General features: G+C 48.5%; 1 protein-coding gene across 2 annotated transcripts in view; it reads right to left on the reverse strand.

The window, feature by feature from the left end:
- The window catches only part of LOC144754405 (uncharacterized), a 558,704-nt gene that overhangs the window by 399,422 nt on the left and 143,213 nt on the right, over positions 1 to 16,069 (reverse strand). Inside the window, exon 1 of one of the 2 annotated variants that reach the window (XM_078642134.1) lies at positions 251 to 356. The exons of the other annotated variant lie outside the window; for it this stretch is intronic. The gene's annotated coding sequence lies outside the window, so the exon portion shown is untranslated. Of the gene's footprint in view, positions 1 to 250; positions 357 to 16,069 lie in introns of those variants that run through there. 2 annotated transcript variants of the gene reach the window in all.

Raw genomic sequence — 16,069 nt, forward strand, 5'->3', positions numbered from 1 at the left:
TTCCAAGCCTTCTTCATTTAAGGGTGTATAAGCGGGAGGGGATCGTGGAGCACAAGAAAAAATACGCATTGCACGGCTGCTCCGCAGCAGGCTCATTAACCCACAGAGCTATCTTATCCAGCACCTTAAAAAGCATTCCGTTTAACAGCGGGAAAACAAGCGCACCCACACCTTATTTTTCAATCGTGCTACACCTGTAAAATAGGTTTAAATCGGACCCCGCACATCGCATCCTCGTGACGTCTCTGACCTTGTGCGGTGGAAGATACCGGTGCGAAGGTGGATTCCTCGAAAGGACCGAGTGCACCTGCTGTCAGACGCGATCCATCGCTCGGTGTCGGAGTGGGGACGCCGAGCAGCCACCCGCCGTCACGCGCTCTCCATCCCTGGGAGCCGGGGAAGGAAGGCAGCGCGGGCCCCCGCAGTCAGCACGGCCCACCTCTCGGAGCCGGGGGAGGGTGGCCGAGCCAGGCACCTGCAGTCACGCAGCAGCCATCGCTCGGACGCGGCCGGTCCGTCCTCGGCGCTGAGACCCTCTGAGGAGGGCTGCTGAGGGGCCGTGGCGCAGCAGCGCGCTCAGAGTCAGCAGAAGGAGTCCATCCCCCCCTCACGCGCAGACACGATGTGATGGCTCGGCGATCGATAAGCAATCCTCCTCCGTCGTCTCCGGGAGCCGCAGCGCTCGATACCGTGCCGAGGAGGCTACCTGCAGCCCGGCGTGTGAGCGCAGCGGCGGCAGGGGCGGCATGTCACCCGCCCCCGCACCAGTCCCCTCACCGACAAATTGGCAATTACAGGCGTTCCGGGAGAAAAGCGCGCGGTTTCCTAGTTGCTATTGATGTGCAGGTGCGTGGAGGGTTCGCATATCGGGGCGCGTGCCAAACGCCACTGTAAAACGCAGCTCGAGGAGCAGGGGGGCACCCGGCGCGTGGCACGCACTAAAGTCATTATATCGGGCTACTGGTGACGCGAAAAACAGTCTCTAATAATATAATTGCAAGATAGTTATGTCCGCAGATGTAGCCTTTTATACAAACTTATTGTAGTGAGTTGTGACGTCGGCTAGCACAGCCAAAAACTTCTCTCGGAAAATAGCGGCAGTTCTCAAAATGGCTCTTTGTGTGTGACCTTTCCCTGGCAGTTCACAGTCATGGTTAGACAATCTTCAGATATTTCATTGAGCTTCTTCCTTGACCCAAAGAGGCAGGCCTGTGGGGCAAGGGCCTTGTTTCACAGCAACCTGCAGAAAGATGCATTTTTTTCACGTGGATGACATCGCCGAAGCAGGAAGGGCTCATTCAGTCTTAAGTGTTCTGTATATCAATTGTAACTATATTGTTATGTTCTTGGACTCATTCCATCCTCCTAGGCTGATGGCCTCTTCTCCTTCCAAGCCCCATATTCAAGACTCATCTCACCTCCATTCCCAGCAGTTTAAGTACACTTCGGGGTTTGCACGAAACAAACAACGAATTTCAGACAGACTTAGCACGTTTCCGTCAGCATTTTAACATTTCTCCAGTTAAGAAGTAAGTTTATTGAAGAAATATTAAAACATCAATACTTAATGCAATAAAACATCAGGAAGTACACAATGAACAGCATTAATTCAAATATGTTGTCCAGGAGAACAGAAACAATATCCGTCAGGAAGTAAAGAGAGGTGGTTCGTACAAACAAAAACTTAATGTAATATAAATATACAATTGCTTGAGCATTTTAACATTTCTAAATCACATCAATGTTCTCATCTCGAGTGCTTAGGTCCACTAGATGGGCTAAGGGAGCAAGGAGTGGCTGCAGCCGGCCAGGAGTGAGGTTCAAAACTTTTTTGAGGAGCCCAGGTCTGGAATAGCATAGATTTTGCAGATCAGGAAGCTGGGTTTACATTAGGGAGCTCCAGCAGAGTGATGGGGCATCCAGCATTTACATAGCAGTTCTAATGCAGGATTGAGTCACTGTGAGGCCTGTCCTCTGTGACTCGGAGGTGGGTGCGGGGGTGTCGGAGTTGTAGCTGTCATGGATGTCGGTGATCTTGCGGTGAAAGAAGGCAGCCCGGGAGTCGCACAGGTCTTGTTATGGTGGGATGTCGTTGGTGTTGGAGAGTTCTTTCACGATGTTGAAGAGCTCTTTGGTGTTGTGTGCGTTGTTGTCTAAGCGGTCCTTGAAGGCGGTCCTCTTGGCGGTCCTGATGAGTTAGTGTTGTCTGCGGGTGGCGCTCTTGTGGGCTGTGTGGGTGTCTGGTGTTCGGTCGTGGAGCCATTTCTTCTCCAGCTTCCGACATGTGCGCTTGGAGTTCCGGAGGTCTTCGGTGAACCAGGCAGCTTTCTTGTTGGTGTGGTTGGTTGTGGAGGTCTTGAGAGCGCGCAAACACGTGCCCGACTTGCCTGCCCCCAGTTACCTGTGACCAATCTAATGGTAATGGAATGAAGGTGATGTCATGGAGGCCACCCCACTGTATGCAGTCTTGATTGTGCTGCAGTCCCGCAGAAATTCTTGAACACCTCACCGCCATAAAGAGTCTTATGTACAATCTGCTGTCTGCACTTGTGAGGTCAAAGAGAGAGAGGATGAGAAACCTGTTTTGGTGATTGCTGTCTGCATCCTGCCCCTCCTCAGCCCTACTGTCTTGAAGACAAGCCCTCAAGGCACACAGCTAGATCTGAAGACGCCATCAGGCTTCCACTACCAACGTAAGTTGGCTTCAAGAAATACAGTATTTGGCTAGGATCACACCATTTGGTGAAACAGGGAGGCCGAGACTGATCCTAGATTTTACCCTTTCACACTGCGCAATTCAGCCACTTGAAGGGTTTCTCTATCTACGCCTACTGTTAACGTTTTGCGCCTAATTATAGAAGTGTTAGATTAGAGTGTTTTATTTTCAGCAATTGTACCTAGTGTGAACTTCACCCCAGAACATAAGAGCGATTAGTAACAGCCACCCACTACATGACCTGAAATCAATTTAGCACACAAACATGAGGCCAAATGTGCTCAAATGCTGCTCTTGTTCTGTATTTAAAGGAAGCTTGCTCTAATCCATCACTTTCGGTGCCCATTCTGTATTTAATGGAAGCTTGCACTAATCCAACACTTTATGTGCTTTCGTGTACTTAAGGGAAACATGCTCTAATGCAACACCTGCTGTGTTTGTGCTTTATTTTAGGGAAGCATGCCCTGATCGAACACTTTCTGTGCTTTTTCTGTATTTAATGTAAGCTTGCTCTAATGCAACACTTTATGTGCTTTTTCTGTATTTAATGGACGCTTGCTCTAATGCAACACCTGCTGTGTTTGTGCTTTATTTAAGGGAAGCTTGCTTTAATCCAACATTTGCTGTGCTTGTTCCATATTTAATGGAATTTTTCTCTAATGCAACACTTGCTGTGCTTGTTCTGCATTTATTAGAAGTGCTTGTTCTGCATTTAATGGAAGCTTTCTCTAATGCAACACTTGCTGTGCTTGTTCTGTATTTAATGGAAGTGCTTGTTCTACAATTAATTGAAGCATGCTCTAAATGCAACACTTGCTGTGCTTGTTCTGCATTTAATGGAAGTGCTTGTTCTGCATTTAATGGAAGCTTACTCTAGTCTAATGCAACACTTGCTGTGCTTGTTCTGTATTTAATGGAAGTGCTTGTTCTGCATTTAATGGAAGATTGCTCTAGTCTAAAGCAACACTTGCTGTGCTTGTTCTGCATTTAATGGAAGCATGCCCTAATGCAACACTTGCTGTGCTTGTTCTGCATTTAATGGAAGTGCTTGTTCTGCATTTAATGGAAGCTTGCTCTAATGCAACACTTGCTGTGCTTGTTCTGTATTTAATGGAAGTGCTTGTTCTAATTCACCACTTGCTGTGCTTGTTCACTATTTAATCGAAGCTTGCTCTAATGCAACACTTGCTGTGCTTGTTCTGTATTTAATGGAAGTGCTTGTTCTGCATTTAATGGAAGCATGCCCTAATGCAACGCTTGCTGTGCTTGTTCTGCATTTAATGGAAGTGCTTGTTCTGCATTTAATGGAAGCTTGCTCTAATGCAACACTTGCTGTGCTTGTTCGGCATTTAATGGAAGTGCTTGTTCTGCATTTAATGGAAGCTTGCTCTAATGCAACACTTGTTGTGCTTGTTCTGTATTTAATGGAAGTGCTTGTTCTAATTCAACACATGCTGTGCTTGTTCACCGTTTAATCGAAGCTTGCTCTAATGCAACACTTGCTGTGCTTGTTCTGTATTTAATAGAAGTGCTTGTTCTGCATTTAATGGAAGCATGCCCTAATGCAACACTTGCTGTGCTTGTTCTGCATTTAATGGAAGTGCCTGTTCTGCATTTAATGGAAGCATGCTCTAATGCAACACTTGCTGTGCTTGTTCTGTATTTAATGGAAGTGCTTGTTCTGCAATTAATTGAAGCATGCTCAAATGCAACACTTGCTGTGCTTGTTCTGCATTTAATGGAAGTGCTTGTTCTGCATTTAATGGAAGCTTGCTCTAATGCAACACTTGCTGTGCTTGTTCTGCATTTAATGGAAGTGCTTGTTCTGCATTTAATGGAAGCTTGCTCTAATGCAACACTTGTTGTGCTTGTTCTGTATTTAATGGAAGTGCTTGTTCTAATTCAACACATGCTGTGCTTGTTCACCGTTTAATCGAAGCTTGCTCTAATGCAACACTTGCTGTGCTTGTTCTGTATTTAAAAGAAGTGCTTGTTCTGCATTTAATGGAAGCATGCCCCAATGCAGCACTTGCTGTGCTTGTTCTGCATTTAATGGAAGTGCCTGTTCTGCATTTAATGGAAGCATGCTCTAATGCAACACTTGCTGTGCTTGTTCTGCATTTAATGGAAGTGCTTGTTCTGCAATTAATTGAAGCTTGCTCTAATGCAACACTTGCTGTGCTTGTTCTGTATTTAATGGAAGTGCTTGTTCTGCAATTAATTGAAGCATGTTCAAATGAAACACTTGCTGTGCTTGTTCTGCATTTAATGGAAGCTTGCTGTAATGCAACACTTGCTCTGCTTGTGCTGCATTTAATCGAAGCATGCTCTAATGCAACACTTGCTGTGCTTGTTCTGCATGTAATGGAAGTGCTTGTTCTGCATTTAATGGAAGCTTGCTCTAATGCAACACTTGCTGTGCTTGTTCTGCATTTAATGGAAGTGCTTGTGCTGCATTTAATCGAAGCTTGCTGTGAAGCAACACTTGCTGTGCTTGTTCTGCATGTAATGGAAGTGCTTGTTCTGCCTTTAATCGAAGCTTGCTCTAATGCAACACTTGCTGTGCTTGTTCTGCATGTAATGGAAGTGCTTGTTCTGCATTTAATGGAAGCATGCCCTAATGCAACACTTGCTGTGCTTGTTCTGCATTTAATGGACGTGCTTGTTCTGCATTTAATGGAAGCTTGCTCTAATGCAACACTTGCTGTGCTTGTTCTGTATTTAATGGAAGTGCCTGTTCTGCATTTAATGGAAGCATGCTCTAATGCAACACTTGCTGTGCTTGTTCTGCATTTAATGGAAGTGCTTGTTCTGCATTTAATGGAAGCATGCTTTAATGCAACACTTGCTGTGCTTGTTCTGTATTTAATGGAAGTGCTTGTTCTGCAATTAATTGAAGCTTGCTCTAATGCAACACTTGCTGTGCTTGTTCTGTATTTAATGGAAGTGCTTGTTCTGCAATTAATTGAAGCATGCTCAAATGCAACACTTGCTGTGCTTGTTCTGCATTTAATGGAAGCTTGCTGTAATGCAACACTTGCTCTGCTTGTGCTGCATTTAATCGAAGCATGCTCTAATGCAACACTTGCTGTGCTTGTTCTGCATGTAATGGAAGTGCTTGTTCTGCATTTAATGGAAGCCTGCTCTAATGCAACACTTGCTGTGCTTGTTCTGCATTTAATGGAAGTGCTTGTGCTGCATTTAATCGAAGCTTGCTGTAATGCAACACTTGCTCTGCTTGTGCTGCCTTTAATCGAAGCATGCTCTAATGCAACACTTGCTGTGCTTGTTCTGTATTTAATGGAAGTGCCTGTTCTGCATTTAATGGAAGCATGCTCTAATGCAACACTTGCTGTGCTTGTTCTGCATTTAATGGAAGTGCTTGTTCTGCATTTGATGGAAGCGTGCTCTAATGCAACACTTGCTGTGCTTGTTCTGTATTTAATGGATGTGCTTGTTCTGCAATTAATTGAAGCTTGCTCTAATTCAACACTTGCTGTGCTTGTTCTGTATTTAATGGAAGTGCTTGTTATGCAATTAATTGAAGCATGCTCAAATGCAACACTTGCTGTGCTTGTTCTGCATTTAATGGAAGCTTGCTGTAATGCAACACTTGCTCTGCTTTTGCTGCATTTAATCGAAGCATGCTCTAATGCAACACTTGCTGTGCTTGTTCTGCATGTAATGGAAGTACTTGTTCTGCATTTAATGGAAGCTTGCTCTAATGCAACACTTGCTGTGCTTGTTCTGCATTTAATGGAAGTGCTTGTTCTGCATTTAATGGAAGCTTGCTCTAATGCAACACTTGCTGTGCTTGTTCTGCATGTAATGGAAGTGCTTGTTCTGCATTTAATCGAAGCTTGCTCTAATGCAACACTTGCTGTGCTTGTTCTGCATGTAATGGAAGTACTTGTTCTGCATTTAATGGAAGCTTGCTCTAATGCAACACTTGCTGTGCTTGTTCTGCATTTAATGGAAGTGCTTGTTCTGCATTTAATCGAAGCTTGCTGTAATGCAACACTTGCTGTGCTTGTTCTGCATGTAATGGAAGTGCTTGTTCTGCATTTAATCGAAGCTTGCTCTAATGCAACACTTGCTGTGCTTGTTCTGCATGTAATGGAAGTGCTTGTTCTGCATTTAACCGAAGCTTTCACTAATGCTGGGCGTGAGGCACTTGATCGGTCTTTAATCTCGTACTGATGCTGCACCTGTTTTGTGAAAACCGCAGCCTGTCACAGATGTGGCCCACTCTTCCTATGCTCTGTTAGTTAAGGATGCAGCTCTTGCAGGGACTCTTCCCTGTGATGAAAAGTTGAACCTCTGCGGTCTCTGCGGCGAGTGCATAAACACCTTTGTTTTCTAGAGATCTCAATGTGGCCCACCTGGCCCATTTCTCAGCCTCTAAGATTTACACACAGAACCATGGAGACGGAAAACAAATACAACTGCCACAGCTACTGAAGCACTGAAAGGTTAGAAATGTGTACACCGCACAACGCTTGCAGTTTACTGTCCATGCCAGCCAGGCCTTTTCTGTTTTTAAGCTAAAATGTAGTATATGGTTGGCTTGGTTCTATTACCGAGGTTGGAGGATGTGGCATTATGGCAAAACCTGTCGACTTTGGTACTGGTGAATCGGGTTTTGGGTCCCAGCGTCTACTCAACATCTTGTGATTCTGGGCAGATCCCTTAATCTCTCGGTCTTTTTTTCATATATATATATATATATATATATATATATATATATATATATATATATATATATATATATTTTTAGGTCGAGCCTGGGCAGCACATGCACTGCTTTGCAGCATGCTGTATTGAGGTATGAATTCGAAGCCCCGCCCACTCTCTGCCCATATTTGTCATTGGCTTGTGCCATTGTCCTTCTTAAATGCTGTCTTCTGATTTGTTATTAGGCTTGTTACTCCCTCCTTAGTACCGCCTTGCCGTCATTTGTAACCTCCCATGAGGACAGGCTCTTTTACTTTGCATGTCACACAGTACATCGTTTTTAGTCTGTAAGCACTATTTTCTTTAATGACTGCAGGAGGCCAGTATGGCCTCTCATGCGCAATTGTGACCACCGGCTGGTTTATTTACCTTGTAGTAAACTGAGAGCTCTTCAGGGGCCATGGGAGACAGAAGGGGGCAACTCAGCAATGCTTTCAAGAATTTGGAATACAATAGGTCTCACATTTGTGAGAGTTTAAGCTACTGGCCTTGCAAATGACAACACTTTTTATTTATGTTTTAAAAACCAACACATATATAAAAGGCATTGTCAATCGCAATGCCAATTCTCAGACTAGCGTAAATGCTAGACCTATTGCATTCCAGATGCTTGCTTTTAAAAAGCGACCTTGTGTAATGTAACTGGTGCTCATTTAAGCACTCCAGTACGGTCAGGTCGAGTTCAAACTATATAAAAGTGCAAAAGAATTCCATGGAATTGTGATGAAACCGACCCCTCCCACTAATGGTCTACTAGATGAGGAAGTTAGAGGTTACGACCCTAGATAATTAGCAAGGGAAATATTGGGCATTGCCATTAATCTCCCCATATGGCTCTTCAGTTTGGACTACTGCAGAGCATCTTGTAGAGGCCTGGAGGTGTGAAAGGTAGTTCTATTTTTAAGTCTTGCCTGAGACAGCATGCATGCGCTGTATCTTGCAACAATCCATTGTTTTTTTTTTTTTTTTTACACAAAAAAGGGACTTTTAGCCCGCCCATTACATACCATTGGTTGGTTGAATGCATGTCTGTACATATGCTTGTCTGCTTCACTTAGCCACTGTGATTTTGTTTTCTTCCCTGGTGCATGGACCAAGTACTGATTGATTTGTTAATTAGTGTTCTTCCACACTGCCTGCGCTCGGATTTTGTACCTTTTTTAAGAGTGTTTTTCTTGTATTTTCTTTTGACACTGTCTTATGCTGCTCTCACTCATTTTTTAGCTATTTTTAGCCCTTTTAGTTTTTGCTTTTTCTTCTTGAGACTACTACTTTCCAGATTTTTCAATACTTCACTTACCAATAAACTGCTTTTCACCAGCCAGTTTTGTCCGAGCCGCATAACAAAACAACACAATTTATTACATTTTAATAAAGCTACCTGTTGTAGTATTATTCACTATGAGTGCGTTTGTTCATGGCTCGTCTTCGATTTGATTACATTCTGTGAAATGCCACCTTCCTTTCATATTTGGGAAAGCAAATGTAAGTGAGAGAGCACAAATCTGAAAATGTAGAAGTGCACCATATTTACAAGCACGTAGTATTAGTTTAGTGTGGAATATACAAGAGTGTCAACTTATATAGAGAAAATATATACATGAGTGTTTAATTAGAATAGAGATGCATATGTAAGTGTGAAAAACTAATGTAGAGGTTGTAGAAATGTTAAAATGATGTTGTAGTCACACGTTAGACGGCTAAGTGAAACGAAATGTAATTCTGCAAACCATGAAAATGTGTAGGCCACATGGCATTTCACAAGAAACGAAAGATGCTGCTACACTTTTAAGTGACTTGGATTCTAATGTCATTTTACTGCAAATGTATTACTAGGCATAGAACTGAAGTAATGTTTTAAATAGATGAGTTACATTATAGTAATGTGTGTTAGTTAGAATACTGTTTAAACAAAGAAATTTAATGTGCATATTGCAGAGGCCTGTTTCATGTAATTCTAGTAGGCCTGAATAGATAAAGTCGCTACTTTGATCTGCATGAGCTCGTTAAGGAGAGGTCGCACAGAGCACGAACGATAGGTCTGTTCAAGATGTTTTATGGCTTCTAGATATGGTAGAGGCCGGAATTTGGGGCCTACTGAGAGAGTGTCTGTTTGCAGGTGCAAGGGGGACTTAAATCAGAAATAATGAATAGGCCCTTGTTCAGAGGCGCCAGGCACAGGCCTGTAGGAGTCTTCAGGAATTTTAGGGGGTACCGCCTGGTCGAAGAGAAGCCTGGGAAGCAAGGTCAACTTTAATGAAGAGTCCCGAGGAGCACCAGCACGGAATTTGCCGCTCGAAACTGCACCACGTGAGAGGCGTCTTAAGGGGCGTTCCTATTGGAAATGTGATTTTGTATTAGGGATAGCACCCCGGGGTGGAGTTAGGGCAGATGATCTGAGGAACCTAAGAGAGCGGATGGATAGGCAGATAGAGAACTGCAGGACTTCGACTTTGAGACAAAGACTAAGAGAAGTGCGTGAGCTTCTTTGGAAGTCACCACTGCTGACACCTTTTTAGGTAAAGACCTTGTTAAGTAGGGATGTCATTTAGTCTAGTGTAGGGACAGAATAACCTGAACTTTTCTTTTCTGTAAATGACACATAAGCTACAGCTTGTGTCCATATTGGTAACTTTAATGCTCTTTGAATTTGTGTTAGTGATATCCTTTTGCCGACTAAGAGCATATAGGGAATTCTTGTTTGTATTGATTCCTGTATATCTTTTGAATCTCATTCTGAGATGTTTGTATCTCCAGATAGCTTTGGCTTTATAATAAACTTTTTAACCTTTTCCAGTTGTAAGTGGTTCTTTAGAGTGGTGTAAGTTCTTTCTTGATTAACCTAGTAGTGGATTGCCTTTTACTCAATGACAGGTACCAACGATTCAGTCGACCTGAGCTGGGATCTGGTAAGATAACAATAGACCAGAAATCCCGCGTTAGCAGTTGGTAGCAGAGTAGGATGGTTATCTTCTTGAGGAAGGTAATCTAGACTAGGTTAGTTTACCCCAAGGTCCCTAGAGTTCGAGAGGAGGCCGGCCGAAGAAGGCGCTGACGGAGAGAGAAAAGCAGCAGTATCGGACGAGAGTGAGTATAACAAGGGTCACGCGTGGACAGATTGCGGTGTTTTGTGCAGTATATGTATTGTAATGTCTTGCGGAGTTGAATGCCTGTAGTGTGATTGTGAGAAGGTTGTGAGCGCGCGCAACCTGGGAAAATCTTAAGTTCGGGGTAGAGCTTAAGTGGTTCGGGTGTATCGAACATCCAGAGTAATTGTCGACCAGAGTAAGGAGGTCATGAGGTACCATTGACCGCCGCAGGACCGAGATGGGGGGAGTGTAAGCGTGAGTGTGTGAGTAACGGACGCTGGTCGAAAGTTACTGTGTGTAAGTAACCTATCAGAGAAGGCGATTGTCTGGACGTAAACGGAAAGACATTTCGCCAGTTAAGGTGACAATTACAGATAGACTGGGCGTACAGTCAAAGGAAAAGTGATCGCTTGGACGGAAGTAATCATTTTTCAGAGTATGAATGGGATGAATGCATAACCGCGGAGACGAGCTGAGAAAGGAGGGGTACCGCTGCGAAGGGGGACGAGTGACGTCAGCGAGAGTCGCGCAGAGATAGGCCGGTTAGTGAGAAGCCGCGACGTGATAGGACGGTTGGTGTGACGTCGGCAAGAGCCGCGACGGGATTGGGCGGCTGGTGTGACGTCAGTGAGAAGTCGCGTTCTGATAGGCCAGTTAGCGAGAACCGAGCTGAGATTGGTAGATTGTCATCGGGAAGTAAACAAACGCGTAGAAAATAGAAATATTGTAGGTTTTGAACATGAAGTGTTTTAAATGTTTGAGAGAGATTTTTAAGAGAAAGAGAAGGAACTCTTATTACGGGGAAGAGGCACCGCCAGAGGGTACACCAGCTTACTATATGGCAGCGAATGTTGGCTTGCATACGATACTATGGATTAGTGAATGGAATAAGATTTCGGAAGGGAATGAAGAACTGACGTTTCCTAAGTATGGGACGTTCAAGTTAGAGGCGTTACATCGGTTGAAATCAATTATGTCCTCATTGAATCCTCCGACTAGACCAACCCAGTTTGAGGCCCTTAATGCGTGGCTTAGGGCGGCACACAACAGAAATCTGAATAGGCGCCAAGCAGGGGCGTAACACAGGCCCCCGCAGCCCCCGCATTGCGGGGGGGCCTCGTGCTCCAGGGGGCCCCTCGGGCCCTCTCACTTCATGAAGAAGATTTAAAACACGCCCGGCCTCGCCTCTTAATAAATTAATTGGTGCACTGCACACTGGCACTGCACACGATCTGGGGCGTAACACAGGACCCCGCAGCGGGGGGGGGGGGGCACGATCTAGCCTGAAGCAGGGGGCCCCTGGCCTCCAGGGGGCCCCTCAGCGAGCCAGCAAACAAGCCTCTCCAAGTCTGCTTGATTGCGCATGCGCACCCCCGGGCCCCAGACGGGCCTCTTCATATTTAAATAGTGAGCGGTGGCGCGAAGTTGTCTCTGCAGGCACATCTGCACGTTCTTCAGGGTGGGCCGGGCATTCTGGTGGGGGCCTTGTGACCATTGAGCAGCTCAATTAAAAGTGCGTTTGCAGCGTGACTTGTGAGGCATCCCAGGACCCGGCCAGCCAGGAAGGACTCCGTACTGAGAAGGACTATCACTGTGCGGTCGGCGGGCATAATTTAGCCTTGCCCAGGTGCCTACTCCGAAGAAGTTTGTCGACTTTCAGACTGATGTTACAAGTAAGTTGGTTTTCGAAATTCAATTAATGGACTGCGTTTGGAAACAAGTAGCTGAGCAACAAAGACAGTCTGAAATGTCAGGTAATCCTTCTGGGCTTTCTGTGCCTATATATTGCCCAGTACATCAGGTTACACACTTCCTCTTGCCCTTGTGCATTACACCGAATACCGGGAAAGGGTGAGAAGTTTTCTACAAAAACGTTTGCATTAAAATAAAATCATGCGAACTTGGCAAATTATAGCAGTTTAAAAAAAAAAAGATTTGTGTTTTGTTTTCATGTTTGAACAGATAGTTTAAACAGATAATTGCAGTCTCTTAGCATGTCAGGGCGGGGCTAGGCCTGGGGTCTGAGGGATGAGGGTCTGAGTCCAGTGAGGGTCAGGGCGGGGTCTGAGGGATGAGGGTCTGAGTCCAGTGAGGATCAGGGTGGGGCCTGGGGTCTGAGGGATGAGGGTCTGAGTCCAGTGAGGATCAGGGTGGGGCCTGGGGTCTGAGGTCTGAGGGATGAGGGTCTGAGTCCAGTGAGGGTCAGGGTGGGGCTAGGCCGGGGATCTGGCTGAGGGATGAGAGGTCTGAGTCCAGTGAGGGTCAGGGCGGGGCTAGGCCGGGGGTCTGGCTGAGGGATGAGAGGTCTGAGACCAGTGAGGGTCAGGGCCGGGCTTGGGGTCTGAGGGATGAGGGTGTGAGTCCAGTGAGGGTCAGGGCGGGGTCTGAAGGATGAGAGTCCTGAGTCCAGTGAGGGTCATGGTGGGGCATGAGGTCTGAGGGAAGAGGGTCTGAGTCCAGTGAGGGTCAGGGTGGGGCCTGGGGTCTGAGGGTCTGAGTCCAGTGAGGGTCAGGGCGGGGTTAGGCCTGGGGTCTGAGGGATTAGGGTCTGAGTCCAGTGAGGGTCAGGGTGGGGCTTGGCCTGGGGTCTGAGGGATGAGAGGTCTAAGTCCAGTGAGGGTCAGGGCGAGCCTGGGATCTGAGGGATGAGAGGTCTAAGTCCAGTGAGGGTCAGGGCGGGGCTAGGCCTGGGGTCTGAGGGATGAGAGGTCTAAGTCCAGTGAGGGTCATGGTGGGGCTAGGCCTGGGGTCTGAGGGATGAGGGTCTGAGTCCAGTGAGGGTCAGGGTGGGGCTAGGCCAGGGGTCTGAGGGATGAGAGGTCTAAGTCCAGTGAGGGTCAGGGTGGGGCTAGGCCTGGGGTCTGGGGGATGAGAGGTCTGAGTCCAGTGAGGGTCAGGGCGGGGCCTGGGGTCTGAGGGTTGAGGGTCTGAGTCCAGTGAGGGTCAGGGTGGGGCTAGGCCTGGGGTCTGAGGGATGAGAGGTCTGAGTCCAGTGAGGGTCAGGGCGGGGCCTGGGGTCTGAGGGATGAGAGGTCTGAGTCCAGTAAAGGTCAGTGCGGGGTCTGAGGGATGAGGGTCTAAGTCCAGTGAGGGTCAGGGTGGGGCTAGGCCTGGGGTCTGGGGGATGAGAGGTCTGAGTCCAGTGAGGGTCAGGGCGGGGCCTGGGGTCTGAGGGTTGAGGGTCTGAGTCCAGTGAGGGTCAGGGTAGGGCTAGGCCTGGGGTCTGAGGGATGAGAGGTCTGAGTCCAGTGAGGGTCAGGGCGGGGCCTGGGGTCTAAGGGATGAGAGATCTGAGTCCAGTAAAGGTCAGTGCGGGGTCTGAGGGATGAGGGTCTGAGTCCAGTGAGGGTTAGGGTGGGGCTAGGCCTGGGGTCTGAGGGATGAGAGGTCTGAGTCTAGTGAGGGTCAGGGCGGGGCCTTGGGTCTGAGGGATGAGAATCTGAGTCCAGTGAGGGTCAGGGTGGGGCCTGAGGGATGAGGGTCTGAGTCCAGTGAGGGTCAGGGCGGGGCTTGGGGTCTGGCTGAGGGATGAGGGCTCTGAGTCCAGTGAGGGTCAGGTTGGGCTATGCTGGGGGTCTTGCTGAGGGATGAGGGTCTGAGTCCAGTGAGGGTCAGGGTGGGGCTAGGCCTGGGGTCTGAGGGATGAGGGGTCTGAGTCCAGTGAGGGTCAGGGCGGGGGTCGGAGTCTGGCTGAGAGATGAGGGTCCAAGTCCAGTGAGGGTCAGGGCGGGGCGTGGGGTCTGGCTGATGGATGAGGGGTCTGAGTCCAGTGAGGGTCAGGGTGGGGCTAGGCCTAGGGTCTGAGGGATGAGAGGTCTGAGTCCAGTGAGGGTCATGGTGGGGCATGAGGTCTGAGGGAAGAGGGTCTGAGTCCAGTGAGGGTCAGGGTGGGGCCTGGGGTCTGAGGGTCTGAGTCCAGTGAGGGTCAGGGCGGGGTTAGGCCTGGGGTCTGAGGGATGAGGGTCTGAGTCCAGTGAGGGATCAGGGTGGGGCTAGGCCTGGGGTCTGAGGGATGAGGGTCTGAGGGATGAGGGTCTGAGACCAGTGAGGGTCAGGGTGGGGCTAGGCCTGGGGTCTGAGGGATGAGGGTCTGAGTCCAGTGAGAGTCAGGGCGGGGTTAGGCCTGGAGTCTGAGGGATGAGGGTCTGAGTCCAGTGAGGGTCAGGGTGGGGCTAGGCCTGGGGTCTGAGGGATGAGGGTCTGAGTCCAGTGAGGGTCAGGGTGGGGCTAGGCCTGGGGTCTGAGGGATGAGAGGTCTGAGTCCATTGAGGGTCAGTGCGGGGTCTGAGGGATGAGGGTCTGAGTCCAGTGAGGTCAGGGCGGGGTCTGAGGGATGAGGGTCTGAGTCCAGTGAGGGTCAGGGTGGGGCCTGGGGTCTGAGGGATGAGGGTCTGAGTCCAGTGAGGGTCAGGGCGGGGCTAGGCCTGGGGTCTGAGGGATGAGAGGTCTGAGTCTAGTGAGGGTCAGGGCGGGGCCTGGGGTCTGAGGGATGAGGGTCTGAGTCCAGTGAGGGTCAGGGTGGGGCTAGGCCTGGGGTCTGAGGGATGAGAGGTCTGAGTCCAGTGAGGGTCAGGGCGGGGCCTGGGGTCTGAGGGATGAGAGGTCTGAGTCCAGTAAAGGTCAGTGCGGGGTCTGAGGGATGAGGGTCTGAGTCCAGTGAGGGTTAGGGTGGGGCTAGGCCTGGGGTCTGAGGGATGAGAGGTCTGAGTCTAGTGAGGGTCAGGGCGGGGCCTGGGGTCTGAGGGATGAGTATCTGAGTCCAGTGAGGGTCAGGGTGGGGTCTGAGGGATGAGGGTCTGAGTCCAGTGAGGGTCAGGGCGGGGCTTGGGGTCTGGCTGAGGGATGGGGGCTCTGAGTCCAGTAAGGGTTAGGGTGGGCTATGCTGGGGGTCTTGCTGAGGGATGAGGGTCTGAGTCCAGTGAGGGTCAGGGCGGGGCTAGGCCCTGGGGTCTGGCTGACGGATGAGGGTCTGAGTCCACTTAGGGTCAGGGTGGGGCTTGGGGTCCGGAGTGTGGGGGGCCCCCTCCATGTACATTGCAGGGGGGCCCCCTCAAGTATCGTTACGCCACTGGCGCCAAGACAGGTTGAAGCGATCAGTAAGGGCAGTGCGAGATGCCAAATGGGATGCGGACGCCAAGAGAGGGAGGGTACAGGCTATTGAGGTGGATACGTTATACCCAGTGAGAGAGGTGACAGGAGAACAGAGGCTCATGGAAGAGGATGAGGAGAGCGAGTCGGAGGACAACTTGATAAATAGGTTGCTAATAGATAGACCGCCTCCGAACGTTGGGAGAATGGAGGATAGGGGACTCGCAAGGGATGATGGGCCTGCCATAGAGGGATATGTACCACTCCCTATATCAGAGTGGACACCGCCCAAAAGAGAGGAGACACCTCAGCCTAGTACAGTACCGACAGTAGTCGGAAGGTTTGTGGTGCAGAAGGTACCGGAAACAGAGAGAGTTGAGTCCTGTGGGTTGCCAGACGCTCTACAAGTACCCGTTACCATAGGTCCTATAGTATCGATTTA

Source organism: Lissotriton helveticus, chromosome 5_1 (genome assembly GCF_964261635.1).
Source record: "Lissotriton helveticus chromosome 5_1, aLisHel1.1, whole genome shotgun sequence".
In the NCBI taxonomy this organism is placed as follows: domain Eukaryota; kingdom Metazoa; phylum Chordata; class Amphibia; order Caudata; family Salamandridae; genus Lissotriton; species Lissotriton helveticus.